Raw genomic sequence first — 22004 nt, 5'->3', positions numbered from 1 at the left:
CACATACTATTTGTAGACATGCTCTGTATGTAAGTAATTATATTATTGGTGATTTTAAATCATCAAAATTAATAATAGTGGCAGCAAACAGTTACTGAGCACTTATTAAAATATATTACTCCAAAATCCATATATGTCTTATTTAATTCTTATAACAACTCAAGATGGTGGTACTATCATTCTCCCCATTTTAAAAACAGGGAAACTGAGAAACAGAATTAATCACCCAAAGTCACACATAGCCGGGATTTGAAGCCAGCAGTCTAGCTCCAGGGGCTATGGATTCAACTATTACTGCATCGGGACTTGTACTTGATCAGCATCTCCAAGGTGACACACCAGTGGACTTTCCAGGAAAAAAAGAATCATTCTAACTTTATAGCCCTTCGTACCCTCTACTTTTCTATCTGTTTATCCATCTACAATCCTTATCCTAATCCCACATCGGTTAGATGAAAATATAGATAGAAAGAGAAACAGAGAGATAGAGAGAGATGAGAGAGAGAGAACAGGTGAGTCAAGAGACAGAAGACAGACAGCAGGTGAGGCGATTCTAACCCAGGGTTCTTACCCTGGAGTCCATGGGATTCATGAACTCTCTGAGATTATATGTAAAGTGTAGCATGCATGTGCGTTTTTATGGGGAAAGAATCCTTAGCATTCTAAAGATCTTCAAAAAAACACCTATGTCCTAGAAAAGATTAGGAATTACCAATTGTAATAAAGCACACACAAACCACCTCTTCTGTTCTTTCATATGGGACCGTCTCCTACACAATCTACATGCTCCCTTTTGGTCAAAAATGGAAAGAACACAAAAAGGAAGCCTACAACATCAAAAGACATTAGGACAATCTTTACAACTCATCAACATGTTCTTAGTTATTCAAGTTAATGCACTATGTACTAGATATTAATTCAAACATAGACAAGGAAGAGAGAAAGAGCAACAACTTTGCTAATGATATACCACAGTAGTCACCCCCATATCCATGGGGTGTATACTTTCCAAGACCTCCAGTGGATGCCTGAAACCAAGTTAGTACCAAACTTTCACTTTTTCACTTAAAAGAAGCATTTTCCGGCTTCTCTTTTGTATATCTGAATTGCCAGCATCACTACTCTTGTGTTTTGGGGACGTTATTCGGTAAAAGAAAGCTTACTTGAACACAAACACTGTGGTACCATGATAACCAATCTGGTAACCAAGATGGCTACTAAGCTGAGGAGCGTCTGCAATGTGGAGATGCTGGACCAAGGGCTCATTTACCTCCCGGGCAGGGTGGTGAGAGATTCCATCGCGCTACTTAGCATGGAGCACAATTTAAAACTAATGAACTGTGTATTTCTGAAATTTTTCCATTTAATATTTTTGAACCACAGTTGACTGTTGGTAACTTAAACCGCAGAAAGTGAAACTGCAGGTAAGGGGGCACTACTGTACAAGCTAGGCTCTCAATTTTTCTAACAACACTGTGTTGTAGGGATTATTATTGTTGTTCTCATATAATTGATTACACACTCACACGACTTTGAAATATACAAATCATGCCCAAGTTTAGGCAATTGGCAAGGAGCTGCCACATGAGTCAAAGGCAAATCTATCCGAAGCTATAAACCTGGGTTCTTCCCTCTGCTTCATTCTGCCCTGAGAAAGAGTCAAGAATGAAAAACTGTGAATGTACATACTAATATCTGAGGAAAAGATCTACAGCTTCTATCACTTCTTCAAGAGACCCACAACTCACTCCCATCCGAAAAGATTCAGAATATGTGCTTCAATGGGTAAAAGATCATTTAGCTATAAAAGGACAGACCAGAACTACAATTCTGTGACCCAAGTAACATACATGGTGCAATGACTTTCCAGAAATAATAACTGTGCAAATTGATTCCTAAGCCCCTATAGCATCATTCAACTCTGTTGGATTATCTCTTCTCAAAATATTTAGCCTAAGAAACACAGCCTTTTACCTCGCTGAGGTAACATCAGGATCCAGGACTCAGTTGGTTAGGACACTTGGACTCCACCTGGTCTTGACTCTGACACTCACCTGCTCTGTGACTTTGATAACTCATTCCACTATCCTGAACCTCATTACATCGCAAAGGTTGGGTTAGATGATCTATAAGGGTATTATCATCAGTGACACCGAATTACTGTCATTTGCCTGTTGGTGGCATTGCTTCAGGTTGCTCTTCAATGCTCCAGACAGGTGACATCTCCTTAGGCCTTGCTTCTACTTGTCCCTCTAATGGAGCTAGACAGCCGTACAGATTAGCAAAGGCCAAGCAAATTAGTTTGGCTAGGAAAGAAATGCTACTCTGCGAAAGGAAGAATATTAATATAATTCAAAATTATGAACCACAGAACCTACACCATGATTTCTTAGGCTGTGGATACACACTGCTATTGGAAAAGGGATTGCCGAATGATTAGGAAGAGAGGAAGACCAGTGACAATTTTGAAGGACAGTTTAAAAATTATTCTGAGTATTATTTTTATCTCATATGATTCATTAAAGCTGTTCAAAAGAGTCTTCCACAAGAGGTGAACCGCAATCATTTTTATTATCTATGCCACATCTCATACATTAGCTATATTTCACACATCAGGAAATCAGTGGTCGCAATGAAAGAGAAAGTCTGATGCAATGAAAAAACTATTAGATTGAGCGTTCTGAGACCTGAGTCATAATCCCAGTTCAACCATTAACTAGCTATATATACAACTCCAGGCATCATACCCAGTATGATTTTACTATCTTTCTGTCCTACTTAATTGGGAATTCCTCAGGGTCAGAGGTCTTAACTTACTTCATCTCTGTATCCTAGCATCTAGCACAGTATCTATTACATTTATTAAATTGGAATAATTTAATAAATGTGCTGGCTGAATGGATGGAGAGGTAGATGGATGAATGAATAAAGGTACATTCTCTTTAGGCCTCAATGTTCTTACCTGTAAAATAAGATCTGGACAATCAAATAAGATACTATCCATAAAACGTTGTCCTGCCCTTCAGAAGAGAATAGATAATCTGAGAACACCAATCTCTGCTAATGGAACAGTGGTTGATAACAGACCACATGCTAATGTGTTAATCCTCCCCGATGATGTCAGAATCTTTGAATTTTGATACAAAAGAGTAATTAAGCTTGAACTTTCACAGTCTTGGGTTGAAGGAGATATTAGTGGACAGAAGTCTCCCGCCCCCACAGATTACTCCACTAGTGAACACCATCCTGTTATCTCCAGATCCTGCACTGCACTTTGATCCAAGTTAATTCGGATTAACATCACCATCAAAGGCAAAAAAATAAAAGGAAGGCAGTGGCACAAGAGTGCAGGTCAGCCTAAAAGACTGAGTGGGGATTTCTGATGTCAGAAAGACCTTCTGACCAAGATCACTTAGACAGAAAGAAACCTGAGGTCTTCTGTAGCATACACTGACTGAGCTACATCTTGCTGCCCCACCCAAAGTCCACACCTTTGAGTCCTCTTAGCAGGGCTGGATGAGGTCTCTGCAGAGCCTGGGGTATTCACCGAGTTTGCCTTTCCCGGGCTGGCCATGCTAAGGGTTACAGAAACCCCAAGGAGCAGTTAAGATCATTGTGTCAGAGAGCTACCATTATCCCCACTAGAGCTGCCCACACTTCACAGACTGATAGGGTTCTTGAAAGGTTTCAGGGAGCCTAGAACTGGCCACAGTAGTTGACCCCGTCTTTCTAAGAGTGGCTTCAGGGTGTGAGAATAGAGATGAGAGTGGTGTCCCTCTTTTACATGTGGGAAGATGTGGTGAGTACGGAAGAGTCAGCACATTGAGGTGTCAGAGGATTTCAAACCACAGCCCCTTCCTGGCTCAGGTGCCTCCTGTAGAAGATGGGCCTTGCCTGCTGCACCTGTAAGTTACAGAAATGACCTCTTCTGGGGAGAAGTCTCTGCAACTGCAACCTAAAAAATTCAGAGCAGTGCTTTAGCTGTCTCTGACTGTCCCTGCACCTTTCTCCCCCAGGGAGACTGTAAATGATCGTGTTCTGCATTATTCCCATTTCCTTGGTACATAATTAGTTTGTACAAAATTTTGACCATTGATTGATTCATTCATTCTTGTCACTGTGTGACAGTGTATCCTTTTTATGTATTTTGGAGAATGACAAGTGATATGTCGTAGACCAAAGGATGTAGCTGGAAGGAGAGAGAGGTGGATCTAGGAGGTGGGTGCTCTGTGTCATTTCATTGACTTTGTATAGTAGCCAGCTTAACATGTGCAAGTTGGAGTGCAAAGTCAGTTTTGAAGGCACATATTTTGGGTAGACTGCCTCTGAATTCTTGCAGTGGGCATTTTGATTGCCTCTCAACATCCATTCCCACCCCTCCGCCATCTTTACAGTGTAACATCCAGGGGTTTTGGTTGAATACACTCCACTCCAGACTGCAAGGTGGGCTTTCATTGGAACCATTCACAATGAATGATTCAGTACTGGGCCATACATTGAGGCATTAAATCAATCAGCACATGTGAATCCATGAGGGTGGGCACAAGAGCCAAGGTGTTTAAAAATAAAAAAATAAAAACAGAAAGAGGTTGTGAGAGGGTCCTTCTCTCTGGCTCTGAAGGAAGTATTAGTCCTTGTTACTACTGGAAGTCCTTCCTTCCTTCATTCTTCTCTCCAGCTTTGTCTTATTGGGGGTCTGTTCTCTAAGTATAGTTCAGTCAGTAAGTGCTAGGAATACTAAGTCTTCAATCTCACAGTTTAGTGGAAAATCAACATATAAATACAATGCATGCTGTCAAGTGACAAGGTCTAAGTAGAAAAAATAATACAGCAAGATAAGAAAACAGAAAGTCGTGGGTTGCGGTACTTAGGTAATTTAAGAGAGATGTGACCAAAGAAATAGAGTTGCTTAGAGGAGAGTAGCAGTGCTCTGAGCTGAGGACACCTAAGTAGGCTTCCCAATAAAGAGGATATTTGAAAGAATCAAAAAGAAAATAGAAAAAAGAGATTGAGTATGTAAGACATTTTGAAAATAAGTCCATTATAACTGATGAGATTTGGGAGTCAAAAAAGAAAGATGAATCAAAGATTATTTAAAAGCAGTATTTTTAAAATTGCAATCCATATCTCCCTAGTGGGTCATGAAATCAATTTAATGGGTCACAATCAAATTCTTTTAATGGAATGGAATAGATTAGAATAAAATAGATTAGCGCACATCATTACACATAGTAAGGGTAAGTACTATTTTGTGAAATTTTGTTTCAATTACATGTGTAGATGTGTGTGTGTCTGCATATGTATGAGTACAAATCATGATATAAAATGTATTTCTTATAGTGAACCATGGTAAAAAAATTTTTTTGAAAACATTGTCTTGAGGTTTTAAATCTGCATCACTGTAAGACTATAGCACCACTGGTTTAAAAAAAAAAAAAAAGACACATTAACAAATGCCAATGGTTTTGAAGAAGAAGACTGAGTTTGCCCTTAAATTTCCAGTTGAGTCTAAATATAGAGGACTCACTTCCTGCAGCCCCATCTCCATCCTGGGATTGGCAGAAGAATTCATGTTGGGGAAGAGACCTGTGGTTTTATTGGGGAAATTTTTGAATGGGGTTTGGGGTTATGCAAAAGAAAGACTCGGTGCCCAATCTGGGGGAGAGATTATGGCCATGATGACTTAAGGCTTCCAAACAGTAAAAGTGAAAGAGTTGTCTGCCTTGAGTGCAAAGACTGTCATGCTGTTTACCGATTTGGGGCTTCCTAGGCTCTCAGAGATTAGGGATTATGGTCCAGGACGTGGGTGAAGGGAATTGGGAGATGGGAGAGGAATGTGTAAACTAAGGAAGACTGTGATTCCAGCAGGACCAGGAGGCTGAGGGCTATGGAGAAAAACAGCCCATCAGGGACTCCACATCATGGGATGGCCCATGGATTCCAGCAGCAGCCGCAGCAGCAGCTCCTGCCAGTTTTACACGGTCTTCCCAAAGCTGTGATTTTCCTATAACTTACAGCTTTCAGTGGAGTTTCTTAACTCTTACAACCTCTCACTAGTAATAACTAACATATACTGAGGGTTTATGTGTGCCAGGTGCTTTCCTAAGTGCTCTACGTATTATTAACTCGTTAATGCTCACATCAACTCTATGAAGGAGCTACTACTAGCACTGTGATTTCATAGAAAAAGAAACCGAAGTACAAGTAACTTGGTTAAGGCCATGCAACAAGTAAGGGTCAGAGCCTGGATTTGACCTCACGGAGTCTGACTACAGAGCTCATACTCTTAACCACTACTACTCTCTATATCTTTGTTTATGTTTGTGTTAGCTTGGGAAATAAAGGGAGGATCTGCAGTGACATTTTGGGGTGGAGTGGACCAGAGATGTCGGTCACTTCCACGAGGAGGTGAAAATGAGCCCAGCAGAGGAAATCTGGGGGAATCTTGAAGCAAGACCTCGGCAATAACATCAGGAGAATATAAGCTATTCCTGGAAACCCCAGAATCCCTTTGGAAGGACTCTGGAGTTTCTGATGTTTCCGTGGAACAGGAACTCTCACTGGAGAAATTTGCAGCATGTGAAAGGGTGAGTTTCACCTCTGTAAAATGTGATAACACATGCACAGTTCTTCACAATGCTTGGATGCTCAGTAATTAGTTGCTATACAGGTTAAGTCTTCCAGCCATTTTCTGATCCTCTTACTAACATCCCTCCAAGGACAACCCAGGTTTTCATGGACTTGCCATGATTCCGCTCCTATTCATTGTCTGGTTTTTCCAGGTCAGCAAGTTTCCCTTCTCTGTCAAAGTTACTTCTAAGGCATTATTTGTAGCCTCCTACGATGCTTTACATACCGGAAAATAATTATGTTTATCCACTGATAGATAGACCAGAATGAAATCAATTTTCCATATTAATAAAAATGGTTCATGTGAATATTATTTTTGATCAAGGTAACTGAAAGCAAATGGAGGAATATGAAGTTTATATGAACAGTTAGTAGTCAATTCAGCAGAGAAGAAAGTGTATTAGACTAAAACAAATATTAGTTAGAAAAATATGTGGTCATTTTGTGTGGTTGGAAGAGAGATACCAATGAGAAACTTAGGTGTGGAAAGACAAGATAACTGCCTTCCCCCAACCCAAAAAGAAAATAAGCTGCTTATCAGGCATGGTGGGTCTATAGGATCTGGTCAGCCTTATTAGCATATCTTAATTGGGAATGAGACTGTCATCGGCTGAGCACATTATAAGTTAAAAACTTGGGAGACAAAATAATTCATTTAAATTCCAAATGCACATCTTGTTCCCTACTATTTCTTAAAGTGTTTACCGTCTGTTTTCTTCTTTTATTTTTCCTGTGATTCATGTCATCTTTCTTCTATCTATAGCCATACTCTCAACTTTCCTGCTCACTGTCCGAATTCCTCGTTTTCCACAATTCTATTTGTGATATATTTCCACAATTGTCCGAAGTTATTACTTCATTTATGTCCCTCTGTTTTATGTTGTTTTTCTTCTATCTCTACCTACCATTATTCATTCTCATTCACCTTTTACACTGCCTTTCTCACTTTCTCCTCTCTCACTCCCTCCCTACCTCTCTGTCAGTCATTCACACAAGCTCAATCTCACATAAAAATTCACTTCTAATAAAAATTTTCAAGTGGTGTCATAGGAATGGTGGAAGCAAGGTGGTCTTCTTGAGTTCTCCTCCGGAACGTACCACAAATTGAACATCTATAACCCATCAAAGGACTCTCTGCTCATCAAACAGAACACCTAAGAGACTTATATGAGGATTACTTGAAAGTGGGCAAACTGGGCAGGGGAAAAGAGATGTGAGCCGAGGGGAGGCACGGCCCACATCCGAGGCTGCGGAGACGCAGGGTGTCCCAGGACAGAACAGAGACCACAAGAGCCAGGAGGTGGGCTCTTTCCCTGCGTCCCACAACTGATCTCTCCGACCTAGAGAGGAGCATATCCAGCCTTTGAGGTAGTAACCTCAGCTGAGACCTCCAGCTCAGGTCAGTGACAAACATGTAAACACTATACCTGGGCCCCACCCTCCACTCTCCCAATCCCACCCCAGTACTTTCAGAGATTCAAGCTGGCCCCTGAACTGAGGAGTAGTGTCAGATTACAGAAGAGCCATAGCACTCAGGATCTGGGAAGACCCGGTTTGCAGCTGTGACCCAGGGAAGAGGCTGGGAAGAGTGTGACACTGCTGGGCTGGGAGAAAGAAGATTCCTCCACCCTCAGCTCCCACCCTTTCTGGCCTGCCTAGGGCAGGGCAATTATAACTGTGGAGACACTCCCAGCGGTCAGCAGCAGGTGGCAGAGGCAGTTCGCAGCTTTCAGCAGCTCAGAAATCTCGCACCCTACACACACACACACACACACACACACACACACACACACGGAAGAAATGCCCTAAGACTCAGGAGACCTGGGCACAGGGCTGGCTGTCGTACTCTCAGCACGCATATGTGCAGGCAAGAGCAGAAACTGCACTGACTTTATAAAAAATATCATCCAGACCCCATAGCCTCACTCATCTTGAACTACAGTCCCAGGTTTCACTCTGGGCGCCAGGTGACCGGTTCTGCCTGCACAAGACGCAGGGGACTCTTTGGTACAGCAGAGGACAACCTGGAGATTACTTGGTGAGCTTAAACCAAGACTGGCGCTGCTTTTTTTGTTTTGTTTTGTTTTTGTATTTTTGATCTTTTTGCTTGTGTTGAGTGTGGGTTATCGGTTGTTTTTACATGTGAGTGTATTTGGTTTTTAGTTTGTTGTGGTGGTGGTGGTGGTGCTTGGTAATTTGCTTTGTTCTAAAATTGCCCTACACCAGGGCCCAGCCCAAGAGGCACAAGATTCAACACACCCAGAGGCCAACTCCAGACCAAACCAGAGTATTACCAGGTTTGACCTACAAGTGACACACCCAGAGGGAATCATCTACAGGCACAAGAGCCCATAGCGGCCAAGCCTCATTTGAGTGGTCAACCCTCAAGCAGCAGATCATCCACTGTGGGCAGAGCCAAGTATCACAACTAGTCAACCTAGGAGTCAATCCCACCCACTGACAAGCCAAAAGCAATTAAAGTTCAACTTTAATAGGACAATATACACAAGGGTCACCTTTGGAGCACATGCACAGGAGAATACGGAAGTGGTACAAGTCAAATATAAAGCACACATACTACAGCAAAAACCAAGAACCTTAGGGTATCTATCTAATACATCAAAGCAAACACAGAAAGTCAGCCAGAATGGGGAAACAAAGAAACATGTCCCAAATAAAAGAACAGAAGAAACCTCCTGAATTGGAACAAAATGAAATAGAGGTAACCAACCTATCAGAGACAGAGTTCAGAACACTGATGATAAGAATGTTTAAGTAGCTTAGTGACAACATAAAGAAGGATAGAGAAATCATAATGAACAAAACCAGTTAGAACTAAAGAATACAATAACTGAAATAAAGAACACACTTGAAGGAATTACCAGCAGGTTAGATGAGGCAGAGGATTGAATCAATGACTTAGAAGACAAGTTAACAGACAGAACAACAAAAAGAAAAAAGAATAAAAAACAATGAAAATGATTGAAGGGACCTGTGGGATAATATCAAGTGCAACAATATGCGCATCATAGGAATACCAGAAGGTGAAGAGAGGGAGCAAGGGATCGAGAACATATTTGAAGTAATAATGACCAAAAACTTCCCTAACCTGGTGAAGGAAATTGACATACAAACCCAGGAAGTGCAGAGAGTTCCAACCAGGATAAACCCAAACAGGTCCACACCAAGACACATTATAGTTAAAATGGCAAAGGTTAAAGACAAAGAGAGAATCCTAAAAGCAGCAAGAGAAAGACAGAGAGTTACATACAAGGGAACTCCCATAAGACTATCAAATTACTTTTCTACAGAAACTTTGCAGGCCAGGAGGGAGTGGCAGGAGGTACACAAAGTGATGAAAAAACAAAGGCCTACAACCTAGATTGCTTTATCCAGCAAGGCTATCGTTTAAAATTGAAGGAGATAAAGAGCTTCCCAGAAATTAATAAGCTAAAGAAATTTATTACCACCAAGCCAGCATTGCAGGAAATATTAAAAGGGCTTCTGTAAACAGAAGAAAAATAAAAACAATCTAACAACAAATAAAAAAAATGGCAATAACTATGTACCTATCAATAATCACTTTAAATGTAAATGGATTAAATACTCCAATCAAAAGACATAGGGTGACTGAGTGGATAAGAAAGCAAGACCCTTGCATATGCTGTATACAAGAGACTCACCTCAGATCAAAAGACACTCACAGGTTGAAAGTGAAGAGTTGGAGTAAGATATTTCATACAAATGGAAATGGAAAAAAGCTGGAGTTGCAATAGTTATATCTGGCAAAATAGACTTTAAAATGAAGGATATATTAAAAGACAAAGATGGGCACTACATAATAATAAAGGGATCAATCCGACAAAAGGACATAATCCTAGTAAACATCTATGTACCCAACATAGGAGCACCTAAATATATAAAACAGATATTGAGTGACATAAAGACAGAGATCAACAGTAACACTATCATAGTAGGGGACTTCAACACAACTCTGACAACAAGGGACAGGTCTTACAGACAGAAAATCAATATGTAAACAACAGCCTTAAATGACACATTGGACCAGTTGGATTTAATTGATATTTTCAGAGCATTTCACCCCAAAGCTGCAGAATACACATTCTTCTCAAGCACACATGGAACATTTTCCAAGATAGACCACATGTTAGCCACAAAACAAGTCTTGATAAGTTTAAGAAAATTGAAATCATACCAATTGTCTTCTCTGACCACAGTGCTATGAAATTAGAAATCAACTACAGGAAAAAAAAATACTGGAAGACACACAAATACATGGAGGCCGAATAATATGTTACTAAATAATGAATGTGTCAACAATGAGATCAAGGAAGAAATCAAAAGATATCTCAAGACAAATGAAAATGAAAACATGGCACCCCAAAATCTATGGGATGCAGTGAAAACAGTCCTAAGAGGGAAATTCATAGCAATGCACGCCTACCTAAAGAAACAAGAAAAATCACTAATCAACAGTTTATCTTCACACTGAAGGGATCTGGAAAAAGAACACCAAAATAAGCCCAAAGGGAGGACAATGAAGGAGATAATAAAGATCAGTGCGAAAATCAATGAAAGAGAGACCAAAAAAAACAGTACAGAAGATCAATGAATCCAAGAGCTGGTTTTTAGAGAAGATAAACAAAATCGACAAACCTTTAGCCAAACTCATCAAAAAAAAAGAGAGAGGACCCAAATCAATAAAATCAGAAATGATAGAGGAGAAGTGACAACAGACACCACAGAAATACAAAAAATTTTAGGAAATTACTATGAGCAACTATATGCCAACAAATTAGACAATCTGGAAGAAATGGACAATTTTCCAGAAGCATACAACCTTCCAAGGCTAACTCAAGAGGAAATGGAGAAAATGAATAGACTGATTACCACCAGGGAAATTGAATCAGTAATCAACAAGCTCCCAACAAACAAAATCCCTAGACCAGATGGCTTTACAGGTGAATTTTACAAAACATTCAAAAAATTATTATCACTTATTCTCCTCAAACTATTCCCAAAAATCCAGAAGGAGGGAAGGCTCCCAAACACTTTTTACAAGGCCACTATCACCCTGATCCCAAAATCAGACAAAGACATTACAAAAAAAGAAAATTACAGGCCAATATCCCTAATGAACGTAGAGGCAAAAATCCTCAACAAAATATTAGCTAACAGAATTCAGCAATACATTAAAAAGATCATACACCATGATCAAGTGGGATTCATCCCTGGTATACAAGGGTGGTTCAACATCCACAAATCAATTAATGTGATAGACCACATTAACAAAATGAAAAATAAAAATCATATGATTACATCAATAGATGCAGAAAAAGCATTTGACAAAATCCAGCAGCAATTTATGATAAAAACTCTTAAGAAAGTGGGAATAGAGGGACCATATCTCAACATAATAAAGGCCATATATGATAAACCCACAGCTAACATCATATTCAATAGGGAAAAGCTAAAACCATCCCCCTTAAGATCAGGAACAAGGCAATGTTGCCCACTTTCTCCACTTCTATTCAACATAGTGCTGAAAGTTCTAGTCACAGCAATCAGACAAGAAAAAGAAATAAAAGGTATCCAAATTGGTAAGGAGGAAGTAAAATTGTCATTACATGCAGATGACATGATACTATATATAGAGAACCCTAAAGACTCCACCAAAAAAAAATTAGAACTGATAAATGAATTTAGTAAAGTAACAGGATACAAAATTAATATTCAGAAATCAGTTGCATTTTTATATACCCAAAATATCAAAAAGAGAAATTAAAAAAAAATCCCATTTACAATTGCTTCAAAGACTATAAAATACCTGGGAATAAATTTAACCAAAGAAGTAAAAGATCTGTATTCAGAAAATTATAAGACACTGAAGAGAGAAATTAAGGAAGATACAAATAGATGGAAACACATACCATGCTCATGGATAGGAAGAATTAATATTGTTAAAATGCCCATACTGGGTAAGGCAATATACAGATTCAACACAATTCCTATCAGACTACCAAGGACAGTTTTCACAGAAATAGAACATATAATCCTAAAATGTATTTGGAACCATAAAAGACCCCAGATAACCTCAGCAATCTTGAGAAATAAGAACAAAGTGGGAGGTATCACGATACCTGACATCAAATTATACTACATGTCTACAGTAATCAAAACAGCATGGTACTGGCATAAAAACAGACACATAGATCAATAGAACAGAATAGAGAGCCCAGAAATAAATCCACGCCTATATGGCCATTTAATCTACGACAATGGAAGCAAGAATGTGTGATGGGGTAAAGGCAGTCTATGCAATAAATGGTGCTGGGAAACCTGGACAGACACATGCAAAAAAATGAAGCTGGACCACCTCCTTACACCATATACAAGAATAAATTCAAAATGGATTAAAGACTTCAATGTAAGATCTGAAACCATAAAATTCCTAGAAGAAAATATAGAAAGAAACTTTACAGACATTACCTGGAGTAAGATTTTTACTGATCTATCCCCTCGGGCAAAGGAAGTAAGAAAAAAAATAAACATGTGAGATTACATCAAACTAAAAAGTTTTTTCACAGCAAAGGAAACCATCAATGAAACAAAAAGGGATCCTACTGAATGGGAGAAGATATTTGCCAATGATATATCCGATAAGGGGTTAATATCCAAAATTTATAAAAAACTCACTCAATTCAACTCCAAAAAAAATAACCCAATTAAAAAACGGGCAGAGGACATGAAGAGACATTTTTCTAAAAGGGACATACAGATGGCAAACAGACATGAAAAAATGCTCAACCTCACAAATCATTAGAGAAATGCAAATAAAAACCACAATGAGATATCACCTCACCCCAGTCAAAATGGCTATCATCAATAAATCAACAAACAACAAGTGCTGGCGTAGATGTGGAGAAAAGGGAACCCTCGTGCACTGTTGGTGGGATTGCAGATTGGTGCAGCCGCTATGGAAAACAGTATGGAGGTATCTCAAAAATCTGAAAATGGAACTACCTTATGACTCAGCAATTCCACTCCTAGGTAATTATCCAGAAAAATCCAAAACTCTAATTCAAAAAAATTTATGCACCCCTATGTTTATTGCAGCACTATACACAATAGCCAAGACATGGAAACAACCAATCAGTAGACAACTGGATTAAGAAACTGTGGTACATTTATATAATGGAGTATTACGCAGCCATAAAGAAGAATGAAATCTTACCATTTGCAACAATATGGATGGACCTAGAGAACATTATGTTAAGTGAAATAAGTCAGACAACGAAAGACAAATACCATATGATCTCACTTATATATGGAATCTAAAGAAAGAATAAATGAATGAACTAATCAGAAACAGTGTCAGAGACATAGAGGAAAAACAGGGTTGCTAAATGGGAGAGGGAGTGGGGATAAGGGGGAAGGTGAGGAGATTAGAAAACAGTCAGTAACCAAAAGATTGCCACGGGGATACGAAAGTCAATTTGGGGAATGTAATCAATAATGTTGTAAAGATTTTGTAGGGTATCTGATGGACACATGTCCCATTTGGGAGACCACCTCAGGGATGATGCAGATGCCTGATCACTGCACTGTACATCTGAAGCTGAAGCTGAACAATAATGAATGTCAACTACAATTATATATATATACACACACATATATATATATATACACATACATATATATATGTATATATGTATATATACATACAGTTACATACAGTTATGTATATATATATACAGTTACAAGAAGTGGAGCACAGCATTAGGAATACAGTGGAAATGTAATGGCTGTGCGATGTCAGAGGGGTAGTGGATGGGGGAGGGGGGTTGTCACTGTGTGAGGGATATAAATGATAAATGTCTAACTATTACATTGTTTTGTACACGTGAAACTAATTTTTAAAAAGTTAAAAAAAATTTTTTTTTTAATTTTCTTTCCTGGTTACAAATTCTGCTCATGTACCTTATGCCCAGAGACTTAGGATTGCATAAGATCGGGTGCATCTCATAGCCTATTGCTCTAAGCTGCAAATGTTGCCTTGACCCTCTTCTGCTTCACACAATTGGTGGGAGAGCATTATCCATATCTTCTTAGAACAGGGCTGAGAGGAACATACTGCTGAATATACATTTGTCCAGGATTCCAACTGTATTATGGAAGATACGGTTCACTCCCAGAACAGAGGACACCAGCACCTGCATTCACAGCCTCATCTGTAAATGGGCTTGTATTGCTCCACAGCAAGTGCCCTGGTGGGCAAATCTGCCCCTGAACTTGAAGAAGAGTCATGAAAGCTGTTGAACTTGGCCTAGGAGTGAGTACCTCCAGTCCTTCCAGTATTGGAGGGTGGTATGTTTAAAAGGGACTTTCAAATAAAACAAAGTGACCATACTCCATGCAACTGGTGTTTATCTCCCAGACATGATCTGGTTGTGAGAAGAATAGAGTGAGATATGATTTTTTTTGCCACAACACTGTTGATGTGTGCTTTGGCTTTATTCTCGTGGCTCGCAGTCTAAACTGAAGAGCCATACAGAGGTACTATGTTTGCCAGGAACATGATATTAGTTATATACTATTTTCTGGGTAGTGGTTGGGACTGTTGGAATAATTTTTCTACAAGTTTGCATAAGCATGAACAATCTGACCGTTGGTGGGTCTCAAGGAACACTTTCTCCTCGTGGTGGGTCTGAAAATGCCAAATTCTACCCAGTGCCTTCAAGAAATCTCTGAACCTTGACCCAAGAATGACTTTGAAGGTCTCTAATAGATCAGTGCCAAATAAAATGTTATCCTGGACAATCAACGAGAAGCCCCACTTAATTGGTCTTCAAAGTATTTAAGATCCAAGATTGGCCTATGATTATTCAAAAACCCCAAAGAATGTGGAAAACTGTCCCAAAGCCATCGGATTCCAATTATTCTAATGATTGCACTCAGGTACTTAATTTACAGTGCTATAAGCCATAGAGCAAGTGGTTGTATGTAGTGTGGTTGGTCCCCTTTTTTTATCAATAGGACATGCCTGTGAGAAAATGTATTCTTCCAACCAGAAATAGAGACAGAAACTCAGAGACTGGCTCAATGGCTCCCACCAGTCTCTCTGGCCAGTGTGAATCTCCCATTGAGGTGGGGTTATTGGGACTTGACCTATTGTAACCTTCTGTACAGAACTTGACAGTAGATATTCCAAACATAGCCACCTGCTGCTCTCCTCTGAACAAGAAGGGGATCTAGTATGTAAAAATTAGATGTCTCATCAATCAAAGTACGTAAGAAGGTTGTTCTCTGAGCCAGGCGAATTTCACTCCCAAGAGCTAAGAAGAGAAATAGAGAACAATGCACACTATTATGCTGGTCTCGGGGAGCAGGTCTATGATCTAGAAAGACAGGACCCATGTACGTAACTTCAACTCTTTCTAAGACAATTGGCATTTTTCTGGAAAATGTTTAGTTTTAGAGGTGAGACTCAGTGTTCACTAGACACCTAACTTGTTGGTCATATTGGAAATCAAGTATTTCTAAATTTCAGATGAGAAAACTGAGACAAAAAATCATTAAGAAACACAACAAAGTGACACAGGAATAAGATAAATGTACGTATATAGTTACTGAATCTCCGGGACTGTGTGGTGTCCATTAGATATCACTTTGTCTCAAAATTAGTTAAGAGATTACATCATAGCATCAGTCTCATTTGTGTCAACTACTTGTATTATACAGCTACCATGGGATACAAACAAAAGAAATATAAAACTCAATTAAATTTTAGAAAAGATTATAGTGTTGCACGGATGCAATTTCTCATGTATCTGTGATTGATATTCTAATAATACCAACTTTCCCACTTTGCCTTTTATTTTGGTATATCAGTACAAAAGGCATTATCCCCTAATCCTCACCCTCATCCTTTCCAAAAAGAAGATCAGAAATGATTGTGTACATCATTCTGGTAAGGGAGTTTGCACTCACAGAACTGCAGTGGAGACCTTACTTCCAGTTCAGAGTAACTATGCATCCCAGATTGCCAGAGGCAATTCCAATTTTAAAGATTCTGTCCCAATATCAACATATGTGGCCTCTTCTTTCTCAGACCAGTCTGACTGGGCTCCAGAAAACATGGACTTCAGCATCAACACTGATATTCACTTGTCCATTCAACAAGTATTATTGACCTACTATGCACCTGACACTGTGTTAAAATAGATCAAACACCATCCCTGCCCAAAAGATACTTACAAGCCTGGCAAAGGCAAGTCTGCAAAAAATCAACCAATTATAAGACAAAGTGTATTTGTCATGGTGGAAACAGGAACATCGGTCCATCGGCACGGTGGATTTCAAGAGAGGCATGGCAGCAGGAGGCAGTTCCTGGAAGTCAGAGCCTTTGAGCTGGTTTTGAGAAGCGTGGGATTAAACTGTCAGGTAAAAGTGAAGGGGCAGCGTTTCAGATAGAGAAAATAGCATGAAGGTCGACACGGCTTTGATGAAGTAGAGGCATATTTTTGAGGAATGGTCAAGGTGCTAGACAACAAGCATGTGAAGGTGGGGGGAGGCAGAGGAGAGGAGGAGAGACTGAAACTGCAAAAGCAGCTTGAATTCACTCTTTGAAGTGCCTGGGATGCCAGACTGAGGAAATGGGACTTTATTCTTCATACAATAGGGAGCCGTTGAATGTTTTTGAGAAGAGTAACGGCCTGAGAAAAATCTGAACTTTAGGAAAATGATGGTCTACTTGAAGGAGGAGAACTTGTAGATGGGAAATCAATTAGAGGCTGGTTTTTCAGATGAAAAGAAGCAATAATTCAGATGAGATGCTAGATCCTGAACTGAGTCCAGATAGTGAGATCACAGAGGGGAATACGAAGTTCATGAAGAATGGATGTGGAGACCATGGCTTCTGGGGTCCAGACTTTTATCTGAACTTGCGGCTGGTATCTCCCCTCCTGAAATTGCTTGAGAATGGCCCATGAATAAGCCTTTTCAATGACTCATCTTCCCATCCTCCACAACATGTCATATGTGAACTGGACACCAGAGGGCACACTTACACTAACAACTGTGGAAGAGACCAGAAAACAGAGCAGGCCCACTAGGGGTGTAGACACCAGGAATTAGAGCAGAACACAAACGGGGAGGTGTGAGGGATAGTAAAATAGTGCAGGGAAGAAACCAGGGCCAGAGGCAGAGAATTCTTATCTTTTTAAGAAACTTGAGATGACTTTGCAATACGAGTAAGAGAGAATGGAAAATCACATGTAAGGAGTTCCTAATGTGTTTACCAGGAAAATGTGCCGGACGCTTTTCTACTGATTCTAATCTACACATGATTTCTACACAATGACGATGCATAGTCTCATTTTATAGCCCACAAAACCAAATCCGAGACGTTCACTCACTGGATTTATTGAGCATCTCCTATATGCCACGTGCTCTTCAAAGCACTTGGGTTACAGCGAGTGAACAAGACAACCCCTGCTCTCATGAAACTTATGTGCCATGAGGCATGGGGGATGGGGGGGATGGAGTTATCAAAAGAACAAGTAAACAAGGAAATGAATGAGACAATTCAGAGAGTGCTGATTGCTATAAGGATAATAGTTCATCCACAGGGCTGGCAGGCTGATGCTCGCGGTTGATAAAAGGCTTCAGTCACCCTGTGAAATCCTTTGGATTGCTTGAAGGCCCTCATGACATGGCAGCAGGCCTTCCCCAGAGTGGGTGATCACCAAGAGCGCACAGCAGACGCTGCCATGTCTTTTATGACCTGGCTTCAGAAGTCACACTCTGATGTTTCTGCAATATTCTATGTCGGCCAGCCCTCTTCAGAGTGGGAGGAAATCCATAAAGGCATGAACATCAGGCGGCAAGAATCAGAGAAGAGCTCAGAGGCTGGCTTCTACAGGAAGCCAGAACATGTATTGATTCCGTATAATCTTGCTATGTTATCTCCTTTGATTCTCCCAACAGCTGTAGGAATTAGTTATCATTGTTCCCTATAAGAAAGGCTAGTTTCAGAGAGGTTAAGTAAGAGTTTCTCCGAACTCACAGTTACTAAGTGGCAGAGCCAAGAGGCAAACACAGGTCTGGCTGACTCCAAAATTATAAGCTGTAAGACTCTATAATGCAAGAGACAAAACACAGGCGGTTGCATGGGGATTCCAATTGGGTAAAAGAAAAGGTAAGTGAAATGGACCCCCAGGATTCTAGCCTTAGCTGTCAATACTTGGACAAGTTACTTAACCTCTTTGTGCCTCAGTTTACTTATCTGTAACATAGGACTCATACTTTTTCTACTTAATTTGGTCGTTTTAAGGATAAAATGAACTGATAGTAGCAAAACGCTTAGAATTATGCCTGGCATATGGTATGTGCCATGTGAGTGTTTTTTATAAATAAATCAATAAATCAGTCAACAAATTAATCGATAAATCAATAGTACGGAAAGCCTTCCATATTTTTCTGTCTGAGTAATCCTCTGCCCTGAGTTATACTGAGAATCTTCCTTTATGATTTGTCCACATCAATTTTTTTCTGAAAGTCCCAATAGGATGGGATTGTTGGAGTCGCTGTACATGACAATAGGTAGTCTTTGTAAATATCTATCATAAATGTTACACTGATTTGTTGGCACGTTTCTCTCTTTTCTCCATTGTAAACCTTCAGAGCTCTGCCTTTCCCTTCTCCTGTTCCCTGTGCCTTGCCCAACACCCAGCTCACAAATAAATGAAGGACACACCCATGTGACATTAATAATGGTATTTTTGATGATGATATAATGACTTCCAGAATCACCAAGAGGATTCCTGGAACGTATTTCCACAGGCAGGGCTGTTGCACCCTGTGGGGTCTGGGTGGACCCTTCTCCCACTGTGGGAGTGCTATTTTTAATCTTGGATGACTCGTTATTTCCAAGGGATGGTTGTATGGCCGTGACCCTTTAGAACTGGGGAGAAAAATGTGTACGATGAAGAAAATCATGTACCCTTTTCGGGCTTTGTCCTTTACCACTCTCCTGCCTGATTTCAGTTTGTTCACATTGCCTTCTTTCAGGGAGAGGGAGAGGGAGAGAGAGAGAGAGAAAGAGAGAGAGAGAGAAGAAACATTTTTTTAATATGCCATCCACAGTAATGAAAAAGCACATGGTTTTTATTATATCAGAAAGCCAGTAAAGGGGCTGAGAGCCTTGGGACTCTATCAATATAACTAGAGCAGGTCAAGATTTAGTTATTCTGCAGTAAAACCACAGTTTTACTTAATATCATTTAAAACAAAATGCCATTTTTACAAAATGAAAGGAACTACCACCGAGTATTAGAATGATCTTATGAGACATTCTTGCAGTTTTTAATCAGTTTGCCTATTTCCTAATTCGCTAATAAAAAGGATTATAAGAACATGACCATGTTATATCAACTGCCTCTTTTTTTTCCTAAGTAAAATTGAATATCTTTTATAATAAAGTTGAAAGAGTAAATTGGTGATTCTCACTTTTCCCCTCCCAAAAAATCTGTTCCTCTAAAGTGATCTTGACCATTCTTTAAATGGGATTCAACAGCATCAAGAGTATGTCTAATAGGGCATGAGCAGGGTAGTGATGTTTTGCCGTAAGAACCCTTGTGTCCCCAGTGGCTTACAGTGGGAAATTTGCCAATTTTTAATACCTACTTTTCTCAGCAGTCAGCCTTCCTTTTTTTGCTGAAGGGGTATGAGAACTGCAAATTAGAATGCTAAATCTTTCCCTGACACCTAGTGTCAAAATATGAAATAACAGAATGGGAACCAGCCACTCATTAAGATAAGGATGTTAATCTCATTTGTTAATCTCATTTGTTAATGCTATTTACAAACAGCATTCCCTACAGGGTGGCTCTTGGTCTCAGCCGTAAAGGGTGCATCTAAACAGCTGGCAACTTCACTGCCTCACAGGTAGCCCCAAGACAGAGAGAGCAAAGAGATGCCTGGAATATGGGAATATGTTGTTTTTCTTATTGTAAAATATGCCTTATTGGTCCAAGACTTTTGGCTTATTTACCTTCTGGTTTAAAAATATCAGAAACCATGGTTTATAGCTTCATAAACTGCCTACTTATTCTGGGTACTTTTATTCTGGGTCCTCTCCAACCTACTCTCTGGCTTCACATGACCTTTCTACTCTTAATTTCTCACACATATGGAATTTACACAGAATGTGCAATGCAAGTCAACAGATGCTACTGCAGAGAGAGAGAAGGAAGGAAGGAAGGAAGGAAGGAAGGAAGGAAGGAAGGAAGGAAGGAAGGAAGGAAGGAAGGAAGGAAGGAAGGAAGGAAGGAAGGAAGGAAGGAGAGAGAGAGAGAAAAGAAAGAAAGAAAGAAAGAAGAAAGAAAGAAAGAAAGAAAGAAAGAAAGAAAGAAAGAAAGAAAGAAAGAAAGAAGAAAGAAAGAAAGAAAAGAAAAGAAAAGAAAAAGAAAGGAAGAAAGAAAGGAAAGAAAGAAAAGAAAGAGTGGGGGTAGCTTCTGACTTCGTTTCTTAATACTTGATAGCTAGCACGAGGAGGTAATGATGCACTATATTTTTTAACAGAGAGGTCATTGGCCTCTCACATTTTAGTCCTTTTGACACCTCAGCAGATACCACCATTAATGTATTTGAGAAGGTATCACCTTTCTTTGACAAAGTCCTTGCCAGTACCATACTGTCAGAAATGCTTCAGGATCGTTGGCTCCTGTACTGTAGTGACTGTAACGAAATTGGAATCATCTGGGAAAATAGATGCAACCAGTTAGGGGAGCAGGGAAGGGGGAGAAACTTGCTGAGAATCAGAACCACTAACGTCAAGAGAAGAGTAAGAGTCCATGCTCTCCTCCAGGCAGCCCACTGAAATCATTCCAGAATTGTTGACATTCTACTGCGATCATATATTTCCTTAGATTACATGAAACTTCTTCAAGAATTCCTAAGACTTCAACAGTATTCCCTGCCAAGAAATTCCCCCTGCTGGTATACACTGTACCCCTGATACTTCAACGTAAGTTCATTTCTCCTTCATTTTAAGTTAAAAATTCTTTTATCCCTTCTCTTGTTTAATTGGTTTAATGAATGTTTATTCCATATCTACTATGAGCAGGCTACATGTCCTGCTCTGGAAAAACAATGGAGGAAAACATCATAGAACAAGCCCTCAAGGCACTTACAGTCAAAGAAGGTACCCTTGGTGTTCATTAGATCACGTCTCCATAGTCTATGATCTGGCCTTCGGTCAGCCCCTCAAACCACCATTTCTCTGCCTTGTTGCCCTGAAGTCTGGAAGGCTCTCCTGGTTGCTTTAAAAAAAAATTTATTTTTCCTCTCTC

Source organism: Rhinolophus ferrumequinum, chromosome 10, assembly GCF_004115265.2.
Source record: "Rhinolophus ferrumequinum isolate MPI-CBG mRhiFer1 chromosome 10, mRhiFer1_v1.p, whole genome shotgun sequence".
Lineage (NCBI taxonomy): Eukaryota > Metazoa > Chordata > Mammalia > Chiroptera > Rhinolophidae > Rhinolophus > Rhinolophus ferrumequinum.
This window is presented reverse-complemented; position numbering follows the sequence as displayed.